We start from the raw sequence: 13236 nt of genomic DNA on the forward strand, positions 1-13236 counted from the left end.
ACAAGAGCTTGTTACTTTGAATTGCTCTTTTGAAATTGGTCCCACCAGACATGGGGCTCCTGAGATTAAGAGCCTCAGGCTCTACCAACTGAGCTAGTCAGGGTTGCATGTGGTGTACTGTAAACAAGGTCATGACTTAACACTGTCATCCAGACTTAGAAATAAGTTTGTATTTTACAAAACAGCATGACAAGCCACACCCACAAAACCTAGAAAAAGAGCAGAGTGGCGCAGCGGGAGCGTGCTGGGCCCATAACCCAGAGGTCGATGGATCGAAACCATCCTCTGCTATACTTAATTGTTGCTGCTGCACTTCTCTGTTAAACTGGTTAAGTGTAATGGGCTCTTAATCCTCTTTGGTTCTTCCTTAGAACTAAACAAGCACATTACTCATGCATTCTGCATTAATGTGGAAACTATGAAATCAGTGTTTAATGTGTATTTTGTGTCTTCACCTTAACCTTGTTGCTATAATCATTCTAGACCAAATAACAGCTTCCTCGATGAGAATGGGATTCCAACCCACGATGCAGAGCACAATGGATTAGGAGTCCATGACCTTAAACACTTGATCCCCTCATTAGAGTGCTGCTGCTCAAAGTAAGTAAGTCCTAGAAGAACTTCCAGCTGACCTGTGATTGGGATGTGTCCAAAAACCCAGCTTTAAGGACATAGTTATTGTGCCAAAGGACTTCACTAGTCTCCTTTTGGTTTCCCACTGACTGTCTAAACAAAGCACAATACATATGACTGCACATAGTTTCAGATGAACATGAACAAGAAGACCTTCAGATTATGATACTGACACAATGACACACAGATGGGAAGAAACAGTATGTTGGGGGTGTGGGGGTTCCATTCAGAGCTGTTGTTACTATACATACATGTTGTACAAATATGAAAGCAGATATTATAATATAAGTCTTGAGATTGGGCTTTAAACATTTGTGGAGAATGTGGGCATCCTACTACTACATCCTACTACTGCTTACAGACTAACTAAGTGCTCCACCACTTGTGATAATTCCCTCACACACTGAGCACCAGTAGCCAACTAATGCATTTGTTAACTGGAGTTGAAGTTGACTGCTAAACAAGAGATTCTGCTCTGACAAGTAAAAAGATAAGCCCCCTGTTTAGACCAGTGTTCAATCTGTTCACACTTGCAAAGGTGCAAGTTTTTAAAACTGTACAAGTCAGATATTACAAATGTTTTGACTTTACTTTTTATTATTTTTTCTTTACTGTTTTAGTATAGCAGTCAGATAAGGCAAAATCCAGACTTGTCTACATATCTTCCATTCTGTGCAATGTTGTCCTTGTAAAAAGCCCACATGGGATTGTTTCATTGAGGAACGTTTAAGTCTCTGGTATTATACTCAACTGAGTAACATTTTGTTCTACATGTGACATTTTGTAATGTTATTATCCATCCACCCGTCCAGCTTCTTCTGCTTATCTGGGGCCAGGTCACGGTGGCAGTAGCCCAAACAGGGATGCCCAGATTTGTCATTGTCAATTTGATATATGTTTTACAAAGTAGTTTGAACATCCTTTTCTGAGCAGCTTTAGCAAACCAGACTGGATCTCTCCCTAACATTACTGTAGGTCAACATCCAGGGTGTAGCTTGCAAAGGTAACGTTACCTCTGCTAAGTAGCTCTCCCAACACTGTAATGCACAATGATCAACACTCACTACTAACACTACCTGATGTTGTAATGTATACTATTACAAACACGTTATGATCTGTATGAAACATATTCCAAAAAATAAAATACAGCCCTCATAAATATTCATTCACACTTACCTTCAGTAACGGTATCCCAGAAGGCGGTTAATTTTAACTTCCTTGAAATTTTGTAGTTACATCAAGGTTGCAAGATTCACATGACATCATCGTTTGCTTGGAACTGATTGGCTCTTTTGCCCCATTTGTTAGACCTTATTAGGAACTTTAACATTTGAACCAGGGGTCTCCTGTTTTGAAGAGTGGTACCAAGAATGGAAGCAATGCTGGCTGACTGGAGAAAGAGCACAAAAGCAACACCCCATGATCCAGGTAGAATTGTTGAAAAATGAGGCCACAAGACACAATGCACATCTTCTTTAATTCTCCTTTTTGCAAGATTTAGGGTAGACTTAGAGTATCTCTGGACCTGTAACCCAAAGTTTGATCTGTGGAAACCCTCTCTGCTGTAGCCACTAATTTCCAGTCTTATCTTCCCCTTTGCTGCTGATGAGACATGTTCAGTAACAGCCATTGTCCACATGTTGGATTTAATTAAATTCCTTTAGTTATTTTTCCCTGTGTTGGCTCATTACACACACTCCTTCACCTTTTAGAGGTAAACCCATGTAAAACCATGAACTCAGGTGGTGAGAAGAGACACTTGTCTGGTAATTTGGCTGAATGGTCTAAGATGCTGGATGATGGCTCAAATTTTGACATTGTATAAGTTGTTCCTGCGAAGTTTTCTTTTTTCAGAATCTTCTCCTTAAGAGTTAACTTGTTATGACTTGGATCTTAATGGAAGACACACCACATAGATTCAGTGTTTGCTGGTTATGTGTGTTAAAACACCGTTAATTGTGTAATTGTTGCTTGTGTTGCATAGTGGTACATGACAGAGCTCATGCTTGTTGATGTTGCCTTGAACAGCTACTGTTTACAAAGCACACTCAGTATTCTAAATGTTTGCCTTATTAGATTTGCCAGTGTCAATGGAAAAGCTGGTAGTAGTAGGATTTAAACCCATGCCTCATTTGAGGTTGGAGCTTAAATCCAGTGCCACCTGTGAACACCACAGTCTCTCTGTGCTTCCTTTGATGAGCGTACCTGACAGAGGCTACACTGTACAAGTCCAACCAATGACAGGGCTAGCTCCAGCTCTCAAAAGCCAATGACATGACAGTATCCACTACTGGGTTCCTGTGCCTGACCATGTGGCCAATGGACAATGGCCTAGTGTCTGACTTTGGATCAGAAGATTGAGGGTTTGAGTCCCTTTGTGGTTGGAGTTTTACTCAAGCTGGAAGTGTTGTAGTTTGGTCTACAGTAAGGTGAACACCAAAGATGTTCTATCCATGGCCCATGGTGGCTGTTTGGCTTGTTTTCCAACTATTCCTACATACATTCTTAGAGAGGAAATGGCAGAAGACAAAAGGAATTGGTATCTTCCAGAACACACCTGATCCAGGTAATCAGCAGTGGTAAGGCAGTCTGCAGATCGTAGACCTTCCTCATCTTGGCTTGATCCCTGTTGTAGCAATGCTGATGTTCATGCTGTCCTGCAATCTATGGAATCGTTCTATGACACGTCTATGTCTGATCATGTCAATATTTTATGGGTCTTGATGTGGTGAGTTTTCCAGAGATGCTGGATAAAGGTAACATTAAAGCAAGCATGTTATGTTCCGCTGTGGATAATGAGAAATATTTTTAAAATATCCAATCTGAATGGACTACCTCTTTTGCTTTCAGTCAGATGCACATTGGTATAGATGCATATCACAGTACTACAACACAGACACTGCTCTAGAACAAAGGTGCCATGTAAAGAGTGGGGTTTGAACCTACATCTCTAGAAGAAACTCCAACCTGAAAGCAACACTTAGATAACTCAGTCATGGTGAGCAATGCTTTGTCATGGACTTTAGAATTAGTAGAAGTAGTAAGTCATCTGGTACTTTTTGTTTTTTGCATACTATTAATTGGGACATAGTGCTTGCCTTGCATACTGGTTTTCACATAATATATAGTAGGAAAATATGCCACAATTTCTGACGTAAATGGTAACATAAGAACCTAAATGTGCTTATAGCGCTGTTTGTAGTCCAGTAGTAGCTTGATACTCTTTCATATATAGAAAAAAAATGGTGAAAGAACACACTCCTGTGGAGAGTCAATAGAAGAGTAATGGTCGTTAGTGTGTGTTCTTTATTTGCCGGGTATAGCTCAGTGGTAGAGCTTTTGACTGGTATCCCCATTTGCAAAGAGTGTTCTACAGATAATTACCTGTATTGTGTGATCCTGTATTCTCTGACTATATTCAGAGACTCCGTTCTTTGGGAGCTAGAACTGTTTTCTATGTAACAGTGTAGCTGAAATATATTGAATGTGCAGCTGAACTTCCTTTATTCACTACTCATTGTGTTGATAGGTTATTGCCTGATATCTCATGTGTCAGAAGAACAATGTTTCATTGCTGCTTTTCTTGAAGAGGTCCCACTGAGAGTTGAACTCAGATCACTGGATTCAGAGTCCAGAGTGCTAACCATTACACCATAGGACCCTGTGACTGACACATGCTGTCATCAGAAACTGTGGCTACTCGACTCCACTGAACTTTTTTGTTTTTGTTTTTTTTTGTTTTCCAATACATTTTATGGCATACAATAGATTCCTTTAAGAGCAAATCAACAGCTTATTTTGCTGTGGTGCTGGTCTGTTTCCAGGCTGAATAAAATAACATAACATCTGGAACAAAAGCTTGACTTCCAACTGCCTAGTTTGATTATGGATGCTTGTTTTTGACAACATAGTGTCTATGATATTTCTGGTAACACACAAATGCACCAGTGGACTTTGGAAAATCAGCATGTTGTGACAAATGTCATCTCAGCATTTGTGTGTTACCAGAAGTAGTTTGTAGTTTGTCAAAAATATGCATCCATAATCAAACTAGGCAGTTGGAAGTCAAGCTTTTGTACCAGTTGTTATTTTATACAGCCTGGAAACAGACCAGCACCACAGCAAAATAAGTGTCATCCTCCTTGCTCAAATGCTCAGAGTCTGTTATCTATAACAGTTATAGTCTGAAACTATAACTAATGAGGACAAACAATAAAAAACAGGAACATATAGGATTGCAGTAAGACACAGGGAAGACTGAGACTGTTGAGATCTAACAGGTTGGTGTCATTGTCTTAAAGAACCCTTAACTTTTAAACATTTTAAGGGAGCACATTCTTTACTTTATGCCTTGAATATCACATTCATACATTTTAGTCAAATATTTTTAAACAGTAAATGAGCTCAAACTGATATGAATTTTAACAGACACAAATGTGTAGCCGGACTCCTGACAGGAATTAGCAAGAGTGATCATATTTCTCCTATATTAGCTTCTCTTCATTGGCTCACTGTAAAATCAGAATAGAATTTTAAATCCTTCTCCTCACGTACAAATCCCTTCATGATCAAGCTCCTTCATACCTTAAAGACCTCATAGTACCATATCATCCCAATGGAGCACTTCAGCCTCAGAGTGCAGGTCTACCTGAGGTTCCCAGAGTTTCCAAAGGGAGAATGGGAGGCAGAGCCTCCTCTCCTGTGGAACCAGCTCCCAGTCTAGGTTCAGGAGGCAGAAACTCTCCTTACTTTTAAGGCTAGACTGAAAACTTTTAATTTTGTCATCAAAGGTCCTACTTACTTAGCACTTTAGGAACCATCACACACACTATGGAAGATTTCATTTTCACAGCACTGACTTACTGACACGATGACTTACTTTAGACCTTCACCATGTTATGATGAAGGTCACGTGATGCCAGACGAGGTCCTTAAACCCTGCTCTGAGCTGTTAAATGTCACTTTCTGCTACACCTAGTCCTCGTGTTATTACAGAGTCAAAGGAGATCAAGGAGCTGAAGGTTTCAGAGGAAATAACAGCACTGTTGCAACAACTTACAGACTTTCCTTTAAGTCCAAATCTGTTAGTAGTTCATTTCACTGTTCAGTTTGGTAGTTCATGCATGGCATAGTTTTCCAGGTAATGTGTTAATTTCACAGGTTGATGAGTGTAAATGATTTGAAAAGAGGCCTCTGTGTATATACGTGGCAGCACCCTATTGGTTTTAGACAACGCATGATAGCATGATGTAGTAACCAGAAATGGACAGGCGCTCAGCCGCACAAGGAGGTTTTGTAATGTCATTTACAGGTTGGTTCACAGAGTTCACCAAGGAGCTCATAGATGTCCAGTGTTTTTCATAATCATATCTTATGTTTATGTTGTTCCTGACCCAGTATATTCTGGTATGTGTGAAGCACAAAGGGACACAGTCTTCTCAAGGTTGTTGGTGAGGAGTATCTGGAAGAAAGGTTCATTAGGACTCTAATGAAGTGAAGTATTCCCATACTCGAAATTTGCATTAAACCCATTCAAGTTGCACACACACAGCAGTGATCACACACACCAAATGCTGTGGCATCTGGGGAGAAGTTGGGGGTTCGGTGCCTTGCTCAAGGGTCTCACCTCAGCCATGGTATTGAAGGTGGAGAAGCGCTGGCTATTCATTCCACCACACCGACAACTCCTGTTGGTCCTGAGACTCGAACCCGCAACTTTCAGCCTAGCCATTAGGCCATGACTGCCACTAAGAGATGCTTTTGTGAAGATTCCAATCTAACCGAACTATAACTGTGTCAAACTCACTAATTATGAATGACAATCCACTTCAGTAGGGTCACAAGCAGAAGAGAGGCAACTGGATCTAAGTGCACAGGTGTTTATTCACAAAACACAGTACAGACAAGGTGAGTTACCCCAGGGTAGACTGACAGTGTTTTCTCAAGCTCTCTGCTTTTATACCTATGGTCAGAGGGTTGGTTCTCACCCTTTGGACCACCTTCTTTCATCTTATTGCTAGGCCCGTTTACCACTAATCATTTCCCTTTTTTGGACATGTTCATGTCTTACCTACACATGATTCCTTTTTAAAGATGCTCGAGGGATCACACCCCACCCATCTCCTCCTCCTGGGGCTTGGTGTGATTCCCTTATTTTTCTACTCTGAATTCTTTATTTGATTCTTGGTCAGTGATGCAATAACAGGTGTTCTCTAATGTATACAACCACAGTCTCTAAGGCCTACTCAGGCATGTTCCATCTTTGTCTATGTATGGTCTTAAGTACAGGTCATTAATCACACATGTCCTCTTGGATTCTTGTGGGTACTTTACTTTACATAGATATGCTTTTAAAAGACACACACACACAGGACACATATTCAGCACATCCATGCTAGATTCCTGAGATAATACACAACAGCTACATCTTTACATTTCAGTGACTGTCGTGTTTTGTGTCATTCAAATTTCATTTATCCTATTTTTTGCTTCTGTTCTCCTTTTTTGAAATTTCAGCTTAAAGTAGGAAATGAATCCCAGTCTCCCACATCAAAACCCCGAGCTTAGTCTCCCACCCATCCACTCTAACAACCACCTTTTCCCAACAGAGAAGTAAAACAGCCTGTGAGATCAGAGGAGGTTGGTTTGCAGGACAGTGTGGTCACAGAGAGGATGATGAATGCAGCATTTATTGATGTCTACCCTCTGTACCAACGCTGGTTTGTACTAACCAGAAAGTGGTGGTCTTTCTGTAGACCCATTAGTTAGTTCTCATCATCATCGGCTTCTTTATATCAAGGTCAGAGGCTCTGAAGCCAATCCAGACTGACATTGTAATGAAACTTTATGGTTACAATTTTCAACAGGGTGCTGTGAGGTCCCAGTGGCCTGGTGGATAAAGCACTGGTCTTTTAAACCAAGGATTTTGGGTTGGAGTCTCACCTGGGGTGATTGAAAGGAATTTATTGCTATAAAACCTGTGTTCTGGAAGTTGATCTTACCCATCCTGCAGCTGAAGGGTTATGGACTTATCAAGTATGAAGTACAATAACAACACACTCACCTCTGGAAATCTGCTCCATCTCTCTGGCATTGACTGGAGATACTTCATAGGTGTGACAGCAGATGAATGTCCTTCTGTTCTGTGAGAGAACTTACCTATTAAATAGGCTGCATTGCTTATGTTAGTTAGTCCACTTTAAGGTGCTGATTTTAACACATTACCAGTTACAGATCAAATATAAAACTTTTCCTTCTCAACCTGTGTTGTGAGCTCATCTCTCTTTTGCTGCCCAGTCTGAGCATTTCAAATACTGATTATTACAAACTGAGAAGAAAATAACACATCTACCCTTTTTCTACAGAAATTTAATCCATGAGAGTGTGATGATTGTAATGTATACAGAGTATAATGCATACAGTACAGCAATATGTGTGATGACAGTTTCAACTTCTCTATGTCCACTGGTAGGATGCTTTTGCCCACTACTCCTCAGCGTACCCCGAATTTGTGGAGGCAGTCAGGCTCCACTGCACGTTTGAGGAGGCATGGGCAAAGTCCCTCCAGCCTGGTCAGGACCTTAATCCAGCACCTTGGACCACTCAGCCACACTACCAGACAAGTGAATATTAACCCCTGCTGAGCTCATAGTTTTATCAACAGTTTATCTATAAAACTTTAAGTAGCTATAATGAAACCTGTCATTAAACACAATGCATGTAACGAGTCGACTGGGATGTAAATGGGATCAAGTCAAAGTCCAGATGGCTAACCATTACACCATGGAAACAAGACACAAAGCATAGGGCTGTGCACCCAATTGACTATGTTTATGTGTAATGCCTTCATTTTTGAGCCATTGTGTCAACGTTAACCTTCAACTTGGACACAAACAGTTCCTTCAGTCCTCGTAGTTCACCAAGTGCTGAGTTACAAAGAAAAGCTTGACACACTCCTATGGGCAATTTAGAATAACCAACCAACCTGACATACATGATTTTGGACTGTGGGAGGAAACCAGAGTAGCTCCACACAAGCATGTGGATGATATGCAACCAAAACACAGAAAGACCCCCACCAGGTTTCTAACCAACCTGAGCCTTCTTGCTGTGAGGCAACAATGTTAACCACTCACCCAAAGTGATGCCCTTGCTCTGAATCAGTATGAAGCAAAAATGAGTGACTGTGTGGAAGCACTGACACAGTCAGAAATGGTCTGCTGGACAATCCTCATCCTGCATTTGCAGATGTAAGGGAGGGTCCAATGGCTGTGAGGTGTCATGTAAAATTCCAGCGTTTGTCTGAGAGGCCTGCAGTTTGTACGGGGTCAGTCATGGGGGAATGTTCAGTTTTCCTGCCTTAGACTATGGTCTGAAGGGCAAGTCCTGAACCCTTTTTGTAAAGGCATTTTTGGAACTTTTTCTGCTTGTTTGGTTTAAATAGATATTGGTGACCCACCTCATGGACTTTAAGACAGTGACACCAACCTGTAAAAACTCAGCTGAATCAATGTTGTTTAAAACTGTCAAAAAACAAAAAAGAGTATCTCATCAGCTGTTAGATCTCAACAGTCTCAGTCTTCCCTGTGTCTTACTGCAATCCTATATGTTCCTGTTTTTTTAAAGTTTGTCCTCGCTAGTTATCCATATGTAGTTTCCCAAAGGAAACACACATACAGTCAAGCCTGAAATTATTCCTAGCAAATTCTGACTTAAAGTTACTTTTATTCAAGTTTTTTCTTGATTAGAAATGACACAGGCGTCTCCCAGAAGGAAATAAGAAGATGGACAAGAGGCATCATTGTGGAAAAAATGATTATTCATTTTCTATTTACATTTGAACAAAAAGTTGCTTGTCAATAAAAGTAACTTTAAGTCAGAATTTGCCAGGGGTATGAATAACTTGGGGCTTGACTGTATGTGAATCTTTCCAAAGAAAACATTTCCATTCCATTGCTTTTGTTTCCAGATTTAGCTAGGAAACCAGCTGACCACTGTTTTCCACCATTTAGCAAGTGCACTGGATTTAGTCTCCCAGGATCCTTACAAACTCTTAGTCTTTTGACCTTCCAGAATAGTGATTGAAGGTAAATATAGCTAAAATGCAGAGTGGAGGGGAACAGAGTGCAGCAGAAGTGTGCTGGGGGCAGAAACCCAAGGTCGATGGACTGAAACGATCCTCTGTTCTGAAGCAAACATAATACTTGAAGTTTTGTTGTCTTAACATCATGTCTAAAACCAGCATCCACAAAAAGAATGGGATTTGAACCCACACATGAACTACACAACAAATTAGCTAGGTCTGTTAATTTAACCACTCAGTCACCTTGCCATAGCTTTGTTACTGTTTACAGTACATGATCAGTGAAGAATTCCACGCTGACCTTCATGAGGTTGAGAACTGTCCAAAAACCCAGCTTTAAGGACATACAGTTATTGTGCCTAGTCTCCTTTTGATTTCCTACTGATTGTCTAAACAATGTACAATACATATCAATGCACAAAAGTCCAGATGATGAATCAGTTAAAATAAAACAATCAGAATCATCTTTATTGGCCAAGTTTGTGCACACAAACAAGAAATTTGACTCCAGTTCACTAAGCTCTGTCTATGTACAAGAATGAAATAATGTTAAACTTTTAAGACAGGAAGAGAGTAGGTTTGATATAAACCAAAGACAAGAAATACAAAATCAAAAAGGCTAGAAAAAGATCAATATTTTTTATATACACAATATATAAAATGTGTGAATTGTTGCAGTATGAATGCAAGGATTTAATTAAACTGAATTATGGATCTGTGTGATTAACATGTAGGGGAATTAGCTCAAGTGGTAGAGCGCTTGCTTAGCATGTAAGAGGTAGTGGGATCGATGCCCACATTCTCCACAAGTCTTTAAAGCCCGATCTTAACACTCCTGAATTATCAGATATCTGTTTTCATATTTGTACAACATGTATGAACTCAGTCCAGACAAAGACAGCAGGATGTGTTATAGACAGAGTGAGTGTGAACTGCAAAACTGCTGTCATCCTTTCACTCTGGCTTTCCTGACTGACAGGTTTCCCATTTTTACTGTCTTTGACAACTGACAATTTTGGAGAAGCTGTAGAGGGGGGATGATGACTGAATTTCAGACAAGGGACCCGATTCGTTGAGAATAAACAGTCATTAAAAGAAGCACACAGTGGTTTGGTGTTGAAGGTTTCCACAGATGCATAAACTGAACACCGAACATTAGATACCAAGTCTCTTTTCTTAACTGCAGGATAAGTTTCAACGTTAATTCAGAATGCATGTATAGTGAGTAATCTGCTTGTTTAGTTTCAAGGAAGAACTCATCATACTTAACAAGTTCAACACAGACATGTGCAGCAGCACCAACCAACTGCCTTCAAACATTGAGGTCTAGCAGAGGATGTTTTCGATACCTTGCCCTCAAGGTTATGAGCCACACGTTGGTCTCATGTCTCAAGTTGTGATTGTTTTCTATCCAGATTAGGATACTCTTAGGATTAGAATACTTTAAAAACTTGTGTTTATAAAAACAACCAATGTCACCAGATACCAAACCAAAAACAAATTCCTTTAAGCTGGAGTTAAAGCCGCAACCTAAGAATGACTGCTACTTCAATCTAGAGTCCTCTGCTCTACCAACTCAGCTACTGAAGGAAGCACACAGTGGTTTGGTGTTGAACTTTTCCACAGATGCATAAATTGACACTGAACCACACATTTGATGCCAAAGCTCTTTTCTTAACTGCAGGATAACTGTCACTTCAACCTACAGTCCTCCACTCTACCAACTGAGCACCTTGGACAGCATCAACAATGCTGCAGTTTCATTGCTAGACTCCTGTATACAACTGGCCCCTGTGTGAGACAGCTATGCTCACCACTACACCACCATCACTGATGTGTTAGAGTGAGTGTGAACTGCCAAAGTGCTGTCATCCTTTCAGTCCTGCTTTCCTCACTGACATGTTTTCCATAAGCAGAAGTACAGGAGCCAAGGAAGCAGAACAGATGAGGTGGATGGAAAATACCTGAGAGGAGACTCTAATGATGGCACTGTTGGCAGATCAGTCTGCTTGATTATAGATTATAAATCCATTATAGTTTGGTTTGGATAGGTCTGTTTTGTTTTATTAGTTTCATTTCTTTAAGGCTCAACCAGTCGTCCTCTACTCTCACACTATTTTCATCTGAGTGCTGCTGCTCAAAGCAAATGATCTGTGCAGAACTCCTAGAAGAACTTCCAGCTGTCCTTACTATGGTTGGGACGTGTCCAAGAACCCAGCTTTAACCCTCTGGGGTCTGAGGGGGTTTTGGGGGCCTGGACAAATTTTGACATGTCCTGACATTTGTGCTTTTTTCAGTGTGTTTTACACATATCAATGTCTAAAGTCTGATAACACTGTAATCAGCACAAACTGGGCTACAATAATATGTGAGCAGCAAGTTTATACATGATTGTGTTTTTGAGAAAAAAGTGTTTACGCACTCCAACTCCTTTCAGGTCCACCGACATGAGCTTCTCTGAGGAGGCTGAGCAGGCATAGATGGAAGCACAGCTCACACTGTGCAGTTTTTCAGACAGTAGCCACCAACCACGTTCGTGAGGACAGTAAGTGCAGATTGTATTGATGCAGGGTTCCAGCTTAGGCTTTAGTAATTCAGCACATCAAATGAAGCTGCAAAGAGGTTGGTTGACAGCTACCTTTGGTAGGCTCAGGCTCAGAGTTTTCTCAGACTGACATGCAACAGTCAGTGCATAAACTATGTTTCTGCCTGGTTTTGAAACAGGGCCCTTTCACGTGTGAGGCGAACGTGATGATCACTACACTACAGAAACTGACACAAGACGCTTATTAGCACTGCCTTTTTCAAGCTAAGGCGCAATAGAGAAAATGCCTACAGAACCTGGTATTCCCAGGCAGTCTGCCATTAAAATACTAACTAAGTCGGGCCCTGTTTAGCCACTAAAATCAGACAGGATCAGGCTCTTGCAGGATGGTATGGTTGTAGGCCACAGACCTTGTGATGAAAGCAGCATTTCTTGACGCTAACTGACACCACCGACTGGTTCGTACGAGCTAGAAAGTGAATCCTTTGTTTTTTGCAAGTTAGTACGGTCACCTATCCCGGCCAGCCAGACTAACTCTTTTTCTCTTCTATACAAAGGATTAGTCTGGAATCTCTTCAGTAGAGATCAGTTTCCAAGAGGTGGGACAATGGTTGCAGAATAAACCAATCAGAAACAAACAATATGATGTGTGCAGTAGCCTAGAGATGCTAGTGAATGACTGTTATTGTTTTTGTTGTAAAAACATGAGAATACACAGTGTTATCACCAGTTCTGTGCAATTTTTGAATGGAGTAAACAGCAATAGCCAGTTGTAGAAACTTTGCAGAGTTAGGAATGTCATTGGGCAAAGTTACGAACAAGTCAGTGCATATGGGCAAGATTTGTTTAAATTGGTTGGATGATGGATGTAGAGCCCACCCATTGCAGATAGCAGCTGTGATTGGCCCGGCTCTGTTTGAGCGTGGGGTGGTGGGGGGGGGGGGGGGGGGGAGGGAACAGGTACGCTGGGGGGGGG

General features: G+C 40.9%; 4 non-coding genes across 4 annotated transcripts; 2 read left to right on the forward strand and 2 right to left on the reverse strand.

Moving 5' to 3' along the window:
• The first annotated feature begins 219 nt into the window (after nucleotides 1–219).
• On the forward strand, nucleotides 220–291 carry trnam-cau (transfer RNA methionine (anticodon CAU)). Its single transcript has one exon. It is a non-coding gene; the product is annotated as a tRNA-Met (tRNA).
• A 3931-nt stretch (nucleotides 292–4222) lies between these two features.
• trnaq-cug (transfer RNA glutamine (anticodon CUG)) lies at nucleotides 4223–4294 on the reverse strand. The gene has a single exon. It is a non-coding gene; the product is annotated as a tRNA-Gln (tRNA).
• A 6154-nt stretch (nucleotides 4295–10448) lies between these two features.
• trnaa-agc (transfer RNA alanine (anticodon AGC)) lies at nucleotides 10449–10521 on the forward strand. The gene has a single exon. It is a non-coding gene; the product is annotated as a tRNA-Ala (tRNA).
• A 1894-nt stretch (nucleotides 10522–12415) lies between these two features.
• Nucleotides 12416–12488, reverse strand: trnav-cac (transfer RNA valine (anticodon CAC)). Its single transcript has one exon. It is a non-coding gene; the product is annotated as a tRNA-Val (tRNA).
• Between the last annotated feature and the right edge of the window lie 748 nt (nucleotides 12489–13236).

This window comes from Mastacembelus armatus, unplaced genomic scaffold (assembly GCF_900324485.2).
Source record: "Mastacembelus armatus unplaced genomic scaffold, fMasArm1.2, whole genome shotgun sequence".
In the NCBI taxonomy this organism is placed as follows: domain Eukaryota; kingdom Metazoa; phylum Chordata; class Actinopteri; order Synbranchiformes; family Mastacembelidae; genus Mastacembelus; species Mastacembelus armatus.